The sequence below is a fragment of the Eulemur rufifrons genome, chromosome 7 (genome assembly GCF_041146395.1).
Source record: "Eulemur rufifrons isolate Redbay chromosome 7, OSU_ERuf_1, whole genome shotgun sequence".
In the NCBI taxonomy this organism is placed as follows: Eukaryota; Metazoa; Chordata; class Mammalia; order Primates; family Lemuridae; genus Eulemur; species Eulemur rufifrons.
In genome coordinates, this window is record NC_090989.1 from 16,871,031 (window position 1) to 16,886,588 (window position 15,558).

Here is a 15,558-nt window from a genome sequence, read left to right on the forward strand (position 1 = left end):
GTGCTGGGACCAAAGTAGGAATACAAACACATCACTATGGGAACCCAAATGTCAGGGCCTGGTTCATTGAGTAGCTCAGAGATGTTCAGTGGGTAGAAGAGATGACATATGGTAGACATCTTTTGGGGTTTCTACTGAACTTATGAACCACCTCTAAGGATTGTCCCCAGCCCTGAAGTCTTCATTTTTCTGCAGCCACATGTACCATGCGATCAACCCTTGTAATGGCTGATGGAACTGGGTGGCCATCTGTTCTATCTGAGAAAACCAGCTTTGAACAGAGAGGCTATAGAGCTTTATTTGGGAGTTTATATAGATTCAGGGAATCATAGCATCCTTTTAAGATGTGGAAATGAATCTAAAATCTGGCTCCAAGAGAGCACACGAAATGATACTAGACATCATTTCTTGAGGGAAGCAGCACCAAGAGACTACGTATTCTCAGAGTTACAGAAGAATAGGCTGCCTTGAATTGTGGTGGCTTTTAATTCTCAGTACTGTTTCCCTGGAGACCTGACTGTACTATCGCCACTTAGATTCTATGAAACACCCAGAGCGAACCCCCCCTTCCTTCAACAGTTCTATTCTTTGTAATTTAACAACACTAAGAGATGATATATTGAGTGAAGTGGTACAGAAAAAAAGTTGAGGAGAATGTTGGTTACAACAGACAATGTTATTTTTATTTAGCTAAGTAGCATTTTGATTCTTACAGGATCTCTGGGATTTGTTAACCAAATGCTATTGCTGATGCTGCATTTTAAATAGCATAGAAGTGATCCAGTTAGATCCAATGATATCATAGCATTGAGGGGTTGGAGTTCAGGAAACTGACCAAGTAATGATTCAAGGATAGTTTATAAATGTAGGATGGAGGAAGAAAGCAAGGTGTATGGTTCAGAACAAAAAAGAGCCTAGGATGACACCAATTGGTTAGCTATTGGATGGACATGAGTGATGATCATATTACTCTTCTGCAGTTTCTGCAAGCATCTCCCCTGAAAAGTCCTGCAATATACCATGGTGGTAATGAGATACGAAATACTTACTAAATCTCATCCCCCACCTGCATCCCCATTCTGAACTAGTAGAGCTCAATATATAGTTGACCCTTGAACAATGCAAGGGTTAGGGATGCTGACACCTCACACATTCAAAAATCTGTGTATAACTTTTGACTCCCTGAAAGTTTAAGTACTAATAGCCTACTATTGATAAGAAGCCTTACTGATAACATAAACAGCTGATTAATACACATTTCATATGTTACATATATTTTGTATTCTTACAATAAAGAAGGCTAGAGAATATATTTACTATTCATTAAGTGGAAGTGGATCTTCATTCTCATTTGCACATTGAGTAGGCTTAAGGAGGAAGAGGAAGAGAAGGGGTTGGTCTTGTTTTCTCAGGGACGACAGAGGCAAAAAAGGGTGGAGGTGAATGGGGAGGCAGAAGTAGGCACATTCAGTATAATTTTATTGAAAAAAATCTGCCCATAAGGGGACCCTCACAGCCTGTTGTGATATTACAGTTTTTCAAGGGTCAACTGTAATATCATGTGATTCAATATCAACGTATAGGACTAGATGATTCTATCATTTTCACTTCTAAAGCCTTGTTTTAGTGCTTTTCCTCTGTCAAGCAAACCATAGCTATATGCAAAGGATTTAGTACTTCCCTTGGTTTCTCTGCTTAGGCCCAGTCACCCAGCTCCTATTTGCAATATGTGAACTGAAAGCTTGCATTAATTTATTGTCTTCTTTCTAGGCATAGGTGTCTGTTTAACTGTAATTCTGTGCACTAGACCCTCTTTTATGTGGCAGAGCATTGAGATATAACCTTAAACTTCAAAGTAGCCCTCAATCCCAACTCCTGTATTGTTCTTGCTTCAACTGTTTGCATTTCTAAAGGTATCCTAAAACTCAAATGCTGAGTTATTATATTAGGCTCTTTTTACCTAAAAAATGTGTTATAATCTTAGCTTTGTGATATATACCCATTTAATAATAAAACTTGCTTAAATTCTCTGGACCTCCTTTTCCAAATTTATGAAACGTGTGGGGAACCGAGATTGTCCAAAGACTGCTGTGACAGTAAAGTTGTCTATCTTGATTACAGTGCTCCCACTTATTCACAGGGGATACATTCCAAGACCCCCAGGAGCTGCCCAAAACCATGGATAGTACCAAACCCAATCGCCCTCAATCAGAGCAGGTTTCTCTTCACGTCTTCTACTAGCAAATTTAATGCTTTTTCCATCTTAACTAAGCCCTTACCACTCATTATGGGTGTAAAAATTGCAGTTTGAGATGTGCAGCAAAACTAGCATGAATTTCTTTTTCCTTCTTCACCATTTCACAGTTAAAAGATTTGTTCTTACCATAAATTTTAGTAACCTCATCATATAATCTTTTCTCTTTTCTTATTAAGTCAAGAACTTTTACCTTTTCACTTAAAGGAAGCACTTTACAGATTCTCTTTGGTATACCCAAATGGCCAGCATCACTACTCTTGTGCTTTGGGGCCATTATTAAGTGGAATAAGGGCTATCGACACAAGCACCACAATACTACCACAGTCGATCGCAGCAAGTCAAATCTAGATGATTACTAAGTGACCACGAGGAGGGTGGCAACTACAGCGTAGATATGCTGGACAAAGGGAAGATTCATAGTCTGGGCGCTAGGGAGTGGGAGGGAACAGGATGGCATGAGATTTCATTATGCCTCTCAGAAGGTGTGCAATTGAAAACTTCTGAATTGTTCGTTTCTGGCATTTTCCATTTAAAATTTTTGGACCGAGTTTGCGGGGGGTAACTGAAACCTCAGAGAATGAAACCCTGGATAAGGAGGGACTATTGTAATACTCATTATAATAGAGCACCTTTTTTCTTTCCTCTCCCAGTATTTGTTCCATCCTACTGAGTGTGTGTAACACCGTTCTAAAAAAACTAACACATATCAAGCACTTACTGGGGGCTAGACACTTTTCTAAGCATTAAGTATTTATTAAGTCATTTACCTTTATAACAACCTAATAACCAGCATCCACACTGTATACATGAAGAAACTGAGGGAACAAAAGATTAAACAACTGACTTTCTTAGTGGTCACATAGGAAATGGCAGAATCAAAACTCAAATTTAGATTATTGGGCATTTGAGTATATGTTTCTCACCATTTTTCCATACTATCTCTTATTTTGTTAATAACTGTGCTACCTATTACCTACTCTTGCTTGAAAGACATTACTTTGCTAAATTAAAGAATCCTGAGATAGCAGATTCTAGAAGATTATGGAAGTAGGAAATGATCACTCAGCTGCGCAGCTGTGCTTCAGTTATGTGTGTGTGGGGGGGGGGGGGTGTATGTATAGGAAGAAAGAGTCACAGAGAGAGAGGGAGTGTGTGTGTTTTCCTCTAATTATTAACAAAGTAATAACAGGTATCAGAAGGTGTTCTGATTGATTTTATTAAAAACTTATTATTTTGATTTATTCACATATCTAAAAGGGTACTTTAATGCAATTTTACTCATAGAAAATCTATTGTTATAATTTGTTTCCTAGAGTTTTAATTTCATGCTTTTTATCATATTAAATAAATAGAAATGGAATGATAAGTTCCTGCCCCAGTCTTGTAAGCAAAAAAATATTCTTGTAGGCAAAATGTTCAGACACTTAGTCAGGCACAGTGGCGAGTGCCTGTAGTCACAATTACTCGGAAGGCTGAGGCAGGAGGATCACTTAAGGCCAAGAGTTCAAGGCTATGGTGCTTTATGATTGCACCTGTGAATGGCCACTGCGCTCCAGCCTCAGCAACATAGAAAGATCCAATCTCTAAAAAAACAAAATGTTCAGACATCTAAGTGTTGTAAACTGTAGGCACTGGGGGCTGGGAGAGGGATTTTTGCATCATCTCCAGGTCGGTTTAACTGTACAGTTCTGTCTGTATTTATACCTCTCTATTTATTCAAATAAGAATCAGCTGTTGGAGATTTAAGAAATTTCTAGTTCTGAAAAGTTATGTTCCTTAATTTGTTATATTTGATACTGTTCACAACAGATTAGGGAATATATGTATGCACTGAGAAAATATTATTGGATTATAATGTTGGTTTAAATATTTATGTGAAATTGTCAGAAATCAAATTCAGATGTAGAACAGACTTTAAAAATGAACTGTGGAAAATGAGGAGTTGCTACTCAATGGGTATAAACTTTCAATTATACAAGATGAAAAAGTTTTGGAGATTTACTCTACAACATTGTGCTTATAGTTAACAACATTGTACTATACACAAAAATTTAAGAGGGTAGATCAGATGTTATTTTTTTACCACAATAAAAAAAAATAAACTGTTACACTTTGTAATTTAATAACTAACAAATCTCAAAGCCATGACAATAGCTCACAGTACATAACCAACTTCCCATCATATAGAACCTGGAGTGTAGAAGGAAAGCAATGTACTATAAGTCTATTATCATTTTCATGTCCAGTAATTTTCTTTTTGCATTTCTTTATTAACCACAAACTAACTCAAGATTTCAAAATAGGCCCCAAAACTGGCTTCTTCCTACATACAAGCTGGCTGAAAGTCATGTCAGTAACAGATGTACAGAAAGTGATAAGAATGCAAACTTGATGTGCTCCACACATGATATCTTTATTGCACCAAACAGCTGCATACAAATTGAATCAAGAGAAAAAACAGATTTTGGGGGGTGGGGGTGGATAAAAAAAAAATAGAAAAAACAATTGACTCAAATTTCCAGATGTTTGCTACAGATGTCCAAATGATTAAATGAAAATGCAGTTTCCCTTTTAATAGTAAATAGAATTCATAGCCAAAACCATTGAAAAACAATTTTTCAAATTGTAATTTAGACATTTAAAGAAAACATTAATAAGCAAATAGTATCTTGTCATTTTATAAATTTCTCATTATAAAGTGCCTGATATAACCTTATATAACCTTATATAAGAATTTGACTTTATTTACTTGAGAGGAAAAGAAACAGATTTAGAAGAACCGAATGTCCCAAAGTCCCAATTTTGAAATATGTTGTTTCATTCAATGAGAGAAAGTCACCAAGAACCACCATTCCACATAATTGTGATTATTAATCACCAGCAAAAAATTAGTCATTACCCAAGAGACATGACCTCTGAAAACAAAATTATTTGAGAGTAGAGTCATTTTAAGAAGACCTAAATTTATACTTTGTACCAAATAGTTACACATAGACCTTTTCATAAAATATCTTGATGAAAGGATTTTTCTAATAAATGAATAGAGATCTTCATCAATCCCTATCAAAATCAATGAATATACACATCAATATATTATTAACAAAATTTTATATTGTTAGCTTCCAGCAACTGAAAACATTTCTTAACTAACTAGAGTTGATTTCATTATTCATTTCCTTCAGTAGAATGGTCTTGTCACTAGGTGCTGCAGTGGCCTGAATGCTTAATGGCAAATATGGAGGAAAATTCATACAGCAAGTTAAAGCCTGGCTTTGGGTGACTTTAATTGAAACAGCTTAAAACCCAGTAGCAACCACTTGAGAATGCCACCAATTAAATCACTTAACTCTACAATCTGCATTCTTCCCTACTGTTCATGTGCTCTCATAGTTCTTGAAAGAATTAGAGGGTTTACACTGAAAGCAAGTCACCTGGGATGCTAAGAAAAATTTTGCTTAGCTGAGTCAAGAAGCACTTATGTTAAAACAAGTCATTTAAACCAGGTTTTGTTTGCATGCTCTCTTTTGTTTTGTAAAAGAACATAAATATGATAACTTTAACAGACTCTAAAACTTGATTACCTTATTCTTCTAGTCTTTATTGTTGTTAACAATAACAAAGTCAGAAAACAATGAATTCTTCATTTTTTCTCAGGAAACAATACACAATAATGGTTTGAATATTCTTCAACGATTTTTTTTTTCTTTTTCTTTTTTAACCAACCCATTCCTGGGATCCCTTCAATAAAATTTTACAAATTAATATGATTAAAAGAGAGCTAGTGAAAATATTCAAAATAACTGCGAGTATATCTTTCCTAAATGCACATGTGAACACGGGAAAACATTCATTTTTTTACACTAAACAGTAGGAACAATAAAAATGAAAATGAAAATAGATTGGGGCAATAAAATAGTCATTTATAAGGTGGGTACTTTAATGAGTGAAGTAAACAGAAATAAATAAGACAATGCATTTTCAACTATGTTTAATGATAAATCACTCTTATCTTAGAAATAAAAGTAATAGAATAACCTTGCAATGGCTGCTTAGTAGTTTATTAGTAGGTTTTCTACCATCCAACCTTCTTTCGGAATTAGTTTTTTTAGAATAAATTTTTATTTTTGTAAAATGTAATCAAAAGAACAAAATTTACTTATATTTCTATGGATATATTGCATTCCTTTCATCTGAACCAATAAAAAATTGTGTTTTCAGCAGATTTAGTTATTTCTTCAGAGATCCTATAAATGTTTAAAATCTTTTGGCTGCATCAACATGATTCTTCAATTAATACTAATTGGGAAAAGCAGAAGTTCTGGCAACATATAGACTGAAAAAGAAGACAGAATAATGGCCAACAAACAGATGAAAAAAATGCTCAACATCTCTAATCATCAGGGAAATGCAAATCAAAACCACAATGAGATATCATTTATCTCCAGTAAGAATGGCCTTTATCAAAAAGTCCCAAAACAATAAATGTTGGCATGGATGCAGAGAGATAGGAACACTCATACACTGTTTATGGGACTGCAAACTAGTGCAACCTCTGTGGAAAGCAATTTGGAGATTCCTTAAAGAGATACAAGTAGATCTACCATTTGATCCAGCAATCCCATTACTGGGCATCTACCCAAAAGAACAAAAGACATTCTATAAAAAAGACATCTGCACTCAAATGTTTATAGCAGCACAATTTACAATTGCAAAGATGTGGAAACAACCCAAGTGCCCATCAATACATGAGTGGATTAATAAAATGTGGTATATGTATACCATGGAGTACTACCCAGCTATAAGAAACAATGGTGATACAGCACCTCTTGTATTTTCCTGGATAGAGCTGGAACCCATTCTATTAAATGAAGTATCCCCAGAATGGAAAAATAAGCACCACATGTACTCACCATCAAATTGGTTTCATTGAGCAACACCTAAGTGCACATATAGAAATAACATTCATTGGGCGGTGGGCAGATGGGAGGGGGGAGGAGGGGATGGGTATATACATACATAATGAGTACGATGCGCACCATCTGGGGGATGGACATGCTTGAAGTTCAGACTGGCAGGGGGGCAAGGGCAATATATGTAACCTAAACATTTATATCCTTGTAATATGCCAAAATAAAATGAAAAAAGAAAAAAGAAAAGAAATACACTGAAAAAAAAAAAGAAAAAGAAAAAGCAGTTGATTATCCAATGTTTTATCTGATGGAAAATAGTTCTTGAGTAGGCTGAAATGAATTACTTCTCTTAATATTGACCAGCTATTCTGGGAATAACATTGTATTTTTCAGTCTAAATATACCTTGAGTTTTCCAAGGACAATGATTTGTCCAGTTTTCCCATCTTAGTTTTGAGATTAACAACCCACATTTGAATAATGGTAATTAAGGGTAAGCCCAGATTTTGTCATTGTTTCTAGAACTTTCAAATATGTTGAGGAGTCACTTTTTCTCTGTGAACCATTTATGGATCTATAACTTTGAAAACTCTTCTTGAAAAATTACTAGGTTAAGAATTACATGGTAAAAAGGGAAAACATTAAATAAAAGGAGGAAGTTTGAATCCTATTGATCTAAATAACTTCCTTCACATGCCAAAAACAATGCCTGAAAACAAATATATCATGTGATCACTTTTTCTTTCCTTTTCTTTTTTCTTTTTGTTAAGTGTTTGATGTTTTCTGGGAGCTTCTTTTTAAGAGATGCTGCCAAATATATCACTTTAGATCAGCATCCAGAATACATTACTTGCATTATGCTGTCAAATTGTGTTACAAAGTATGGTAGAAGAACGAGAGAGAAAAGACTTCAGGACTGGTGATTTTTACCAAGAAGGAAGATTTGGGAAGTGTCTTCAAGATTGGGCACTACATAAAGAAAATAGATCCCAGTGCCCTGGAAGTGGATTATGCCAAGTACCCAGTTAAGACTTCGCTTCAGAAGGACAGGATACAGATGGAGTGCTCTGAGCATTTATGAAGAGAATTCTATTCAATAAGCAAATGTCTATTTATTGAATATACATGCACACAATATATACAACCCTATCTATTAAATTTCATTTAAAAAGCTAGATAAATAAATGAAAACTATATAGACTCTATTTTCCAAGAGTTCACAATTCTGGCTTGGGGGAAGGTACAAGACAAACTATGACAGAGATTCAAAAATGGAAACACATTTTGTTTTTTTTGATTTATGGAAAATAGGAACATTTCATAGACAAAGTAGGCCTTAAATTAGATCTTGGGGCAAAAGCATCATGAGAGCAAGAAAACAAAGGAAAATATAAACAAAATTATGTCATTAATGAAACTGAATAATCTGGAGACTGAGTGAAAGATGTGTGAAGAAAATGAGCAGAGACGCAGTGTTAAGTAGGGCTTAGAATTTGGAACTGATTGTGCACAGGACTGAATGTAGACTTTATTGAAGAGCGTGATGAAGAAAAAAATCATAGATTTTTCAATCTGATGGGAGTGGGATGTAACATAATGAGATGCTGAGTCTAGAACAATAATTCTGGGGGGGATAGATATATATGCAGGGAGAAGTGAGGGGAGATTGGAAGGGACTGAAGATACCGAGGACATGGAGACAACTGAAAGCAATCGTACAGTAGTTCAGATGAAGGCAGCACCTGAATTGGGCAATGAATCAGAAGGACAATGAAAAAAGAAATAAATAGTTCAAAAAAAGAGTAATCACTTAGAGGTGTGGGAGTCAGGTGATTCACCACAAAAGGCTACAAAAATGTGACTGAACCCTGTTGCTTACTCTCAGGAACCAACTTAGGTTAAACATTTTGTCAAAATATAGGTAGTTTTCCTTTAGTTTCTAATGAGTTGTATTTTTTTTTCTTGTGATTTTAACAAAGTATTTTCAACTATAAACACAAAAACCATCTATGGAAATGAACACTTACTTCTCTTTCTCAGTTTATCAATATTCAATTATGTCCCGGTAGTATTCAACAAACCTAATTTTGAATCAGCTGTACTTTTGCAAGGAAAATATAAATGATTAGCTTGGAATAGAGACAATATTGTCTCATGCTTGGAATTATTTCACAATTAATAATCTAGTGTGTACTGTTCAGGGACAACACACAACAACAAAAACTATATTCACATCAAATTGAAAGACGATAGCAGTGTAACTATCAGAAGCACCCTATCTTAACATACAACAAACAAAAAGAAGTGATTTTAGAAGCCATAATCTTTAATCTTACTTTTATTGATTGCTCCCTCCTTCAACTTTTATGAAACTTTACCCTGAACTTTAGCTAGATTTACTTGTTCATTCAGTGACCAAATATTTATTGAGTGCCTGCTGTATACCAAATACTCTGATTCATCCAAGATATCAAGAAAAAGACACATTCTCGTGAGGTAGCCAGACAATGTGAACTAATTTTGTCAATATCCACTGAGAGGTGTAATCTGTAATAGAACCTATAACAACGTAAGTAGATAGGAGAGAGAAGTGTCCAGGACTTGGAGTGGGGGAGATGGTTATTATTTTCTAGGGGAAGAAATGCATTTATTCTTGAGCCGAGTGTTAATGCAATTTAGGAGAGATCTAAGAAGAAGAAAGCAGAATGAAGGCTGTTTTCAGAGGTAAAGAGGGATGAGAGGATATAATGAGTTCAGGGGATGTTCCAAAGTAAAGGAGAAAGGCAGAGAAACCCAAAGAACAAAAATGATTGGAACTGATGGCAGAATTAAGGGAGGGGGTGCAATAGGCAACAGATGTGAATGACAGGCTGAAGCTTCTACTGGTCCCCCTTCATAATTACCCTCAGTTTACTCCATTCTGGAGTAAATTAGACAATGTTTAGCTCCACTATAGGAAATTGGTTACTTAGAATATATACCTGACCTCAAAGTAATTTGTTATCGACAAGGAGATTACATTGTAAGAAATTAACTTTGTACAAAATTTACTTTAAAAATAAAAGCATTAGTAATGGCATGATTGTATAACCTTTCCCAGTAGCCACTCTGAAGAGAACAACATTCACCTAGATATATAAATCTTGGTGTGTTATTTTTTAAGCATCCCTTTTATTTCTAGTTACCACAGAGAAGCAATATAATACTAGATACATTGTAACACCTAAGGATGTATACTATGTAAGACTGGGCCTATATACTATATATACAACTAACAGGTATGTATATAAAGTTTGCAATGTGTTGACTTCTGGTGAGACTATTTTTTCTAGACTTAATTTCAAAGATTTGGAGCCTTTTATAACTAAGATATAAATATCAGACTTTTATGAAATGGAGATTATTACAAAACTAATCAAATGGGTTTGATCTGTATTAGATAAGACGGTGATGAACAACATAACAATTTACTGACCAAATCAGAGGCCTCTTAGACCGTAGACCCACTCAGCCTCCTCTGTCTTTTAACCACTTGTTCCCTGTTGGCTTCTGTAGTGGAGGCCACCTCTGAGTGTGTTGACCAGCCCAAGCCACAGTGGCTGGCCGATGACTTGACCAGGTACAACCCTGGGGCACCTTACCCCATCGGACTGCACATTCTCTCTTCCTGCTTCTGCCAGACTGTCGGGAAGGTAACACCTGGGAGGTGAATCTGACTATTTGGATGTGGAAACTTGTGGAATGTATTTCCCTCCCCGATCCCACCACAGGCTGTCCTGAGAAACAGGACTTTGTGGGGTCTCTTAGCAGATAGTTCTGAGAAAATGAGCCATCAATTGTTCTTAATCCAAGCAGTAGCCGGCTCGGTATCACACACTTTCCAGTTTGCTTTTCCACCTTCATTGCATCCCTCTCCTTTCTCCTTATTTCCACTTCCCTAGGATGGTCCTCCTTAATAAAATTATAGCAGATAAATTTATCCCTCAGGGTCTAATTTCTGAGAAACACAGCCTAACGATGAACTTAAAAAAAATGTTTTGCTGGAACAGAAAAATAGCATTCTCAGTGTAATCCTATTTCGGTTAAATTATGCATTTATGATTTTGGTGTCTAAGTCTCCACCACACTTTTATGGTGTATTTAGTGACTTTGCCATCATACCACACCAGGGAATAGAATTAAAATAAGCTGAGAGTATGACAACCTGAAATCCTCATTATAACTTACACGAAGAGGCTAAATTTTTTAAAAAAATGTTACAGGCTGTGTTGCCAGGCAAGTACTCTTATGGACTGTTATGTTTTGGGGCTCAGCAATGCTTTTAGATTTTCTGTTTTGTTTAGTTAGCTTTTCCTTTTTTTGTAAAAAGCTACAATATAGTTTTGGATATTTCTTAGGTAGCCTAAACAGACAAAAAAGTAAAAAAGACACATTCACAAAAACATGGGAACATAATATAATTAATTTAAAACTAAATTGCCACCAGGTGTGGCGCGGTGGCTCACCCCTATAAACCTAGCACTCTGGGAGGCCGAGGCGGGATGATCACTTGGGTTCAGGAGTTCGAGACCAGCCTTACCAAGAGCGAGACCACATCTCTACTAAAAATAGAAAAATTAGTTCAGTGTCGTGGCTGGCAACTGAGTCCCAGCTACTTGGGAGGTTGAGGAGGGAGGATCGCTTGAGCCCAGGAGTTTAATGTTGCAGTGAGTTATCATGACACCACTGCGCCCTAGCCAGGCCGACAGAGCAAGACTCTGTCTCAAAACAAATGAACAAAAAACTGAAGTGCCATTTGTTCTTTATAAAATAAGGTAATTAACAATTGTCATGATATAAAATATACATTATTCTGAATGTAAGATTTAAATAAAATATTCAGCTAGAAAAATAGAGGGCATCTTTTATAAAAAGATACATAAAGGTGTATAAAGAAGGAAATATTTGACTTAAAAGTAATTCCATAAACTTATATTTCACTTTGAAGCTTTAATAGGATTGTAAAAAGGCTTTTCCCTGAACTTTTGATGTGTGCATCATAGTGTATTCTATGTGATAAATATTTGGAAAAGCTTGCTTTTCATCTCCTTAATGATATTGAGTCAATAAAAGATAATTAAGAGACTAGGCATTTAAATGAATTGAAGTAAACTTATAATGTGCAAATCTTAGGATATTTGGATATTTCACCATAGATTGAAACAGATCAGTGCAACCAAAGCTTATGAGAAACTGTTGCCTAGAGCAAAAGGAACAAAAATTCAGAGCCTGGAGCATGAGAATTACTACAATACTTTTCTTATAATCTGTGATATTTTTGTTCTGTAGGAGGTTTTGTTACATAACATTCTCCTTCTGAACCACTGTGGTGTAGGAGGTGCTTTTGTGTGATGACAACAACAAAAAAGGGGGAAGGGGAAGATTACAGACTGTCCTCCTCCGGTATTCGTGGGAGGTTGGCTCCAGGACCCCTGTGGATACGAAAATCCATGGATGCTCAAGTCCCTTGTATAAATTACAGTATTTCCATAGAACCTATGCATATCCTCCCACATACTTAAAATCATCTTTAGGTTACATATAATAAATACATAATACAATGTGAATGCTAGTTTTTATACCGTATTGGTTTTATTTGTATTATTTTAATTGTGCTATTGTAATTTCTTATTGGGTTTTAAAAATATTTTATTACTTTTTGAATGTATTTGTTGATTTACATAAATTAAGTGAAACTTAAAAGGAACATTTAAACGCACTTAAGTTATTCCGTGGTTGGTTGAATCTGCAGACATGGAGGGCTGACTGTATCACCACTCAAAAGCAAAGTCACAAAGGGACTTGAGATATATTATTTAAATTCATTTAATGTCAGTTTTCTACTTTTTAATAAGGGATAAATAATAACTACCCCAAAGGAATTTCTGTAGTGATTTTTAAAAATTGTAAAACAATGCTGTATTAGGGTTCTCCAGAGAGAGAGAACCAATATTTTTAGACATATGGTAATATATATTAGGGGGATTGGCTCATGGGATTATGGAGGCAGAGAAGTGCCAGGACAAAGGTCTGAGTACCAAAGCCACTGTGTAAGCCGAGAAGTCCAAAGGCTGAGGCCCCTGGCTTGTTGTCCAAGGGCTGGACAGGAAGAGTGTATCCCAGTTCCGGAAGATAGATTGACATATTTGCTTTTCCCCTGTTTTTGTTTGCTCCAGCCCCCCAGCAGACTGTCCACCCACATGGAGGGTGATTCTTCCCCACCTACTCCATTCAAATTCACATGCTAATCTCTTCTGGAAACACCCTCACAGACATACCCAAAAATAATGCTTTGCTGGGTTTTCAGGTTTTCCTTAATCCAGTCAAGTTGACACCTAAAATTAACCACGAATATTATTAAGTATTCATCTTGTAGTAGGATAGTCAGTAAATGTGAATCTTGCATTCCATTATGGAAGCATCTCTCAAGTATTTATTAAAAGGGCAGATACAACATAGCTGGGGGTTCATTCATTGCATTGAGGAAGCAGATTTGTTCAGCATGAAATTGAAATGAAATGGCTGGGGCACTGTGATACTTCTGCTTTCCCCCTGCATAGCAGGATATATAAAGCACATGTTATCTCCTGCCCACATCCACATGGGTCATCTTTTCCTCTAGTCTTTGCCATAACCACCAGTTTTGCACCAGTATAATTTATATAAAAGTCAATTCAGCTGCATTACATGCCTTTCACCTTTGGGTCTTGTGCAACTTGGGCTTATAAGGGAGCTAATGCCCTGTGAGGCAGCTTTTGTTAACTGGAAAGCAGGAGTCCATGGGTTAATGATCCCTTCCATGAGTGGACAACTGAGTAGACAATTCCTTGAAGGAACAATTCTGAGGCACGTTTTAAAGAGCACCTCAGAAGTGCCCAGCAGGATCCAAGCCCAATTTTTCACAGTGACATCAACTCAACTCAAGAATGCCTCCTGGCTTGGCTTCACTCCTCTCCCCCTTTCCCCCTAGCCACTGGCCAAAATAAACTACTTGCATTTAAGTCCTTGTTTATGACTCTGCTTTGGGGGCAGTAGGATGGAGGAACTCCAGGACAAAGAGAAGTCAAGTCATTAAGGGCTTAATTAAAACATGCCAGTGGGATAGTGACAGCTGCCCAGAAGGGGAAAAAAGGTCATTATTTTGCCAGATTAGAATAAGAATAGTAAAATATATACATAAATTTTATATTTTCTAATATGCATATTTAAATAAAAATTTTAATAGAAACATTTAAACTTAATAAAGCTACCACTGATTCAAACAATTAAGGCAACCTATGTCCAAGTTACTGTCTCCTAAGAGTGAAGGCTATCTGCTGTTTTTCAATATATTCAAATGGAATGAAGCCAGAACATTGAGGAGTTATGGAATTTCCTTACTGCTTTACTTGGCAGAAATTCCTGGTGTAATCTGAATCCACCTAACTCCAGCTGATGCTTTATCTTTTACATGAATCGTGTACAAAGTTTCAGAGAGACATAAGATATTGAAAAACACCAATGCCTTTTTTTCACACACAAAATAACTTCCATCACAGCTGTTCTCTGAACTTTTTCTCTAATTCTTAAGAGACAAGGTGATTTTAACAACTAACAACATGGATTATATTTATATACAGTCCCTCCTTTGTTTATCCACAAGCCATAAAAGTAGTCTGTTTTACTATTTTTGTTGCAAGTCATCTCACTTTACAATTTTTCCTTTTGTTTTTGTCCCCAGGAGCGTATGTAAGTAATGGCCCCAAACACTTTTCAACCTGACTTGTGAAGGTAAAGTCCATAAACTGCAGCACTCAGAAGTTGTGTGTGTTCAACTGCCAGTTTACCATTCACATGTCATAATGCTGCCCTCCCAAAAGAGTGTGGTGTACAACCTTCCCAGCTGTATGGTGACACTAACTGTCTCCCCTGTCCTCTCAGTATGCCTTTTCCACTCACTCTCTTTTATATTTCTCAAGATTATGCACTTAACAAGTTCAGGAGCTGCTTGGGATTCACACCCTGGATGTTGAGCCCCTGATGCTGTGTTCTTAACCACTACAATATGTTTTATCTTGATGTGTATAAAATCCTTACCAGAGTAAAAAAAGCACAAACACAGAGACAAAATCAAAAGACCATGCAGCGGATACCCAGAGAAAAGGGCCTTTAAAGAAAGTCAAGAGCCATGTATCAATTACTAATATTAATTGATTGCTCTTTGAATATTACACAGTGTCCATATATGCAAAACAAGTAAGAGATGGTTGAAAGAATTTCTGTATGTGTGAAAAAAGCATGATAGGATGAGGTGCCAGGAGGACTGCTGACATTTTGATCACTGTCTCAACCTACACATCTATATCTACTGGAT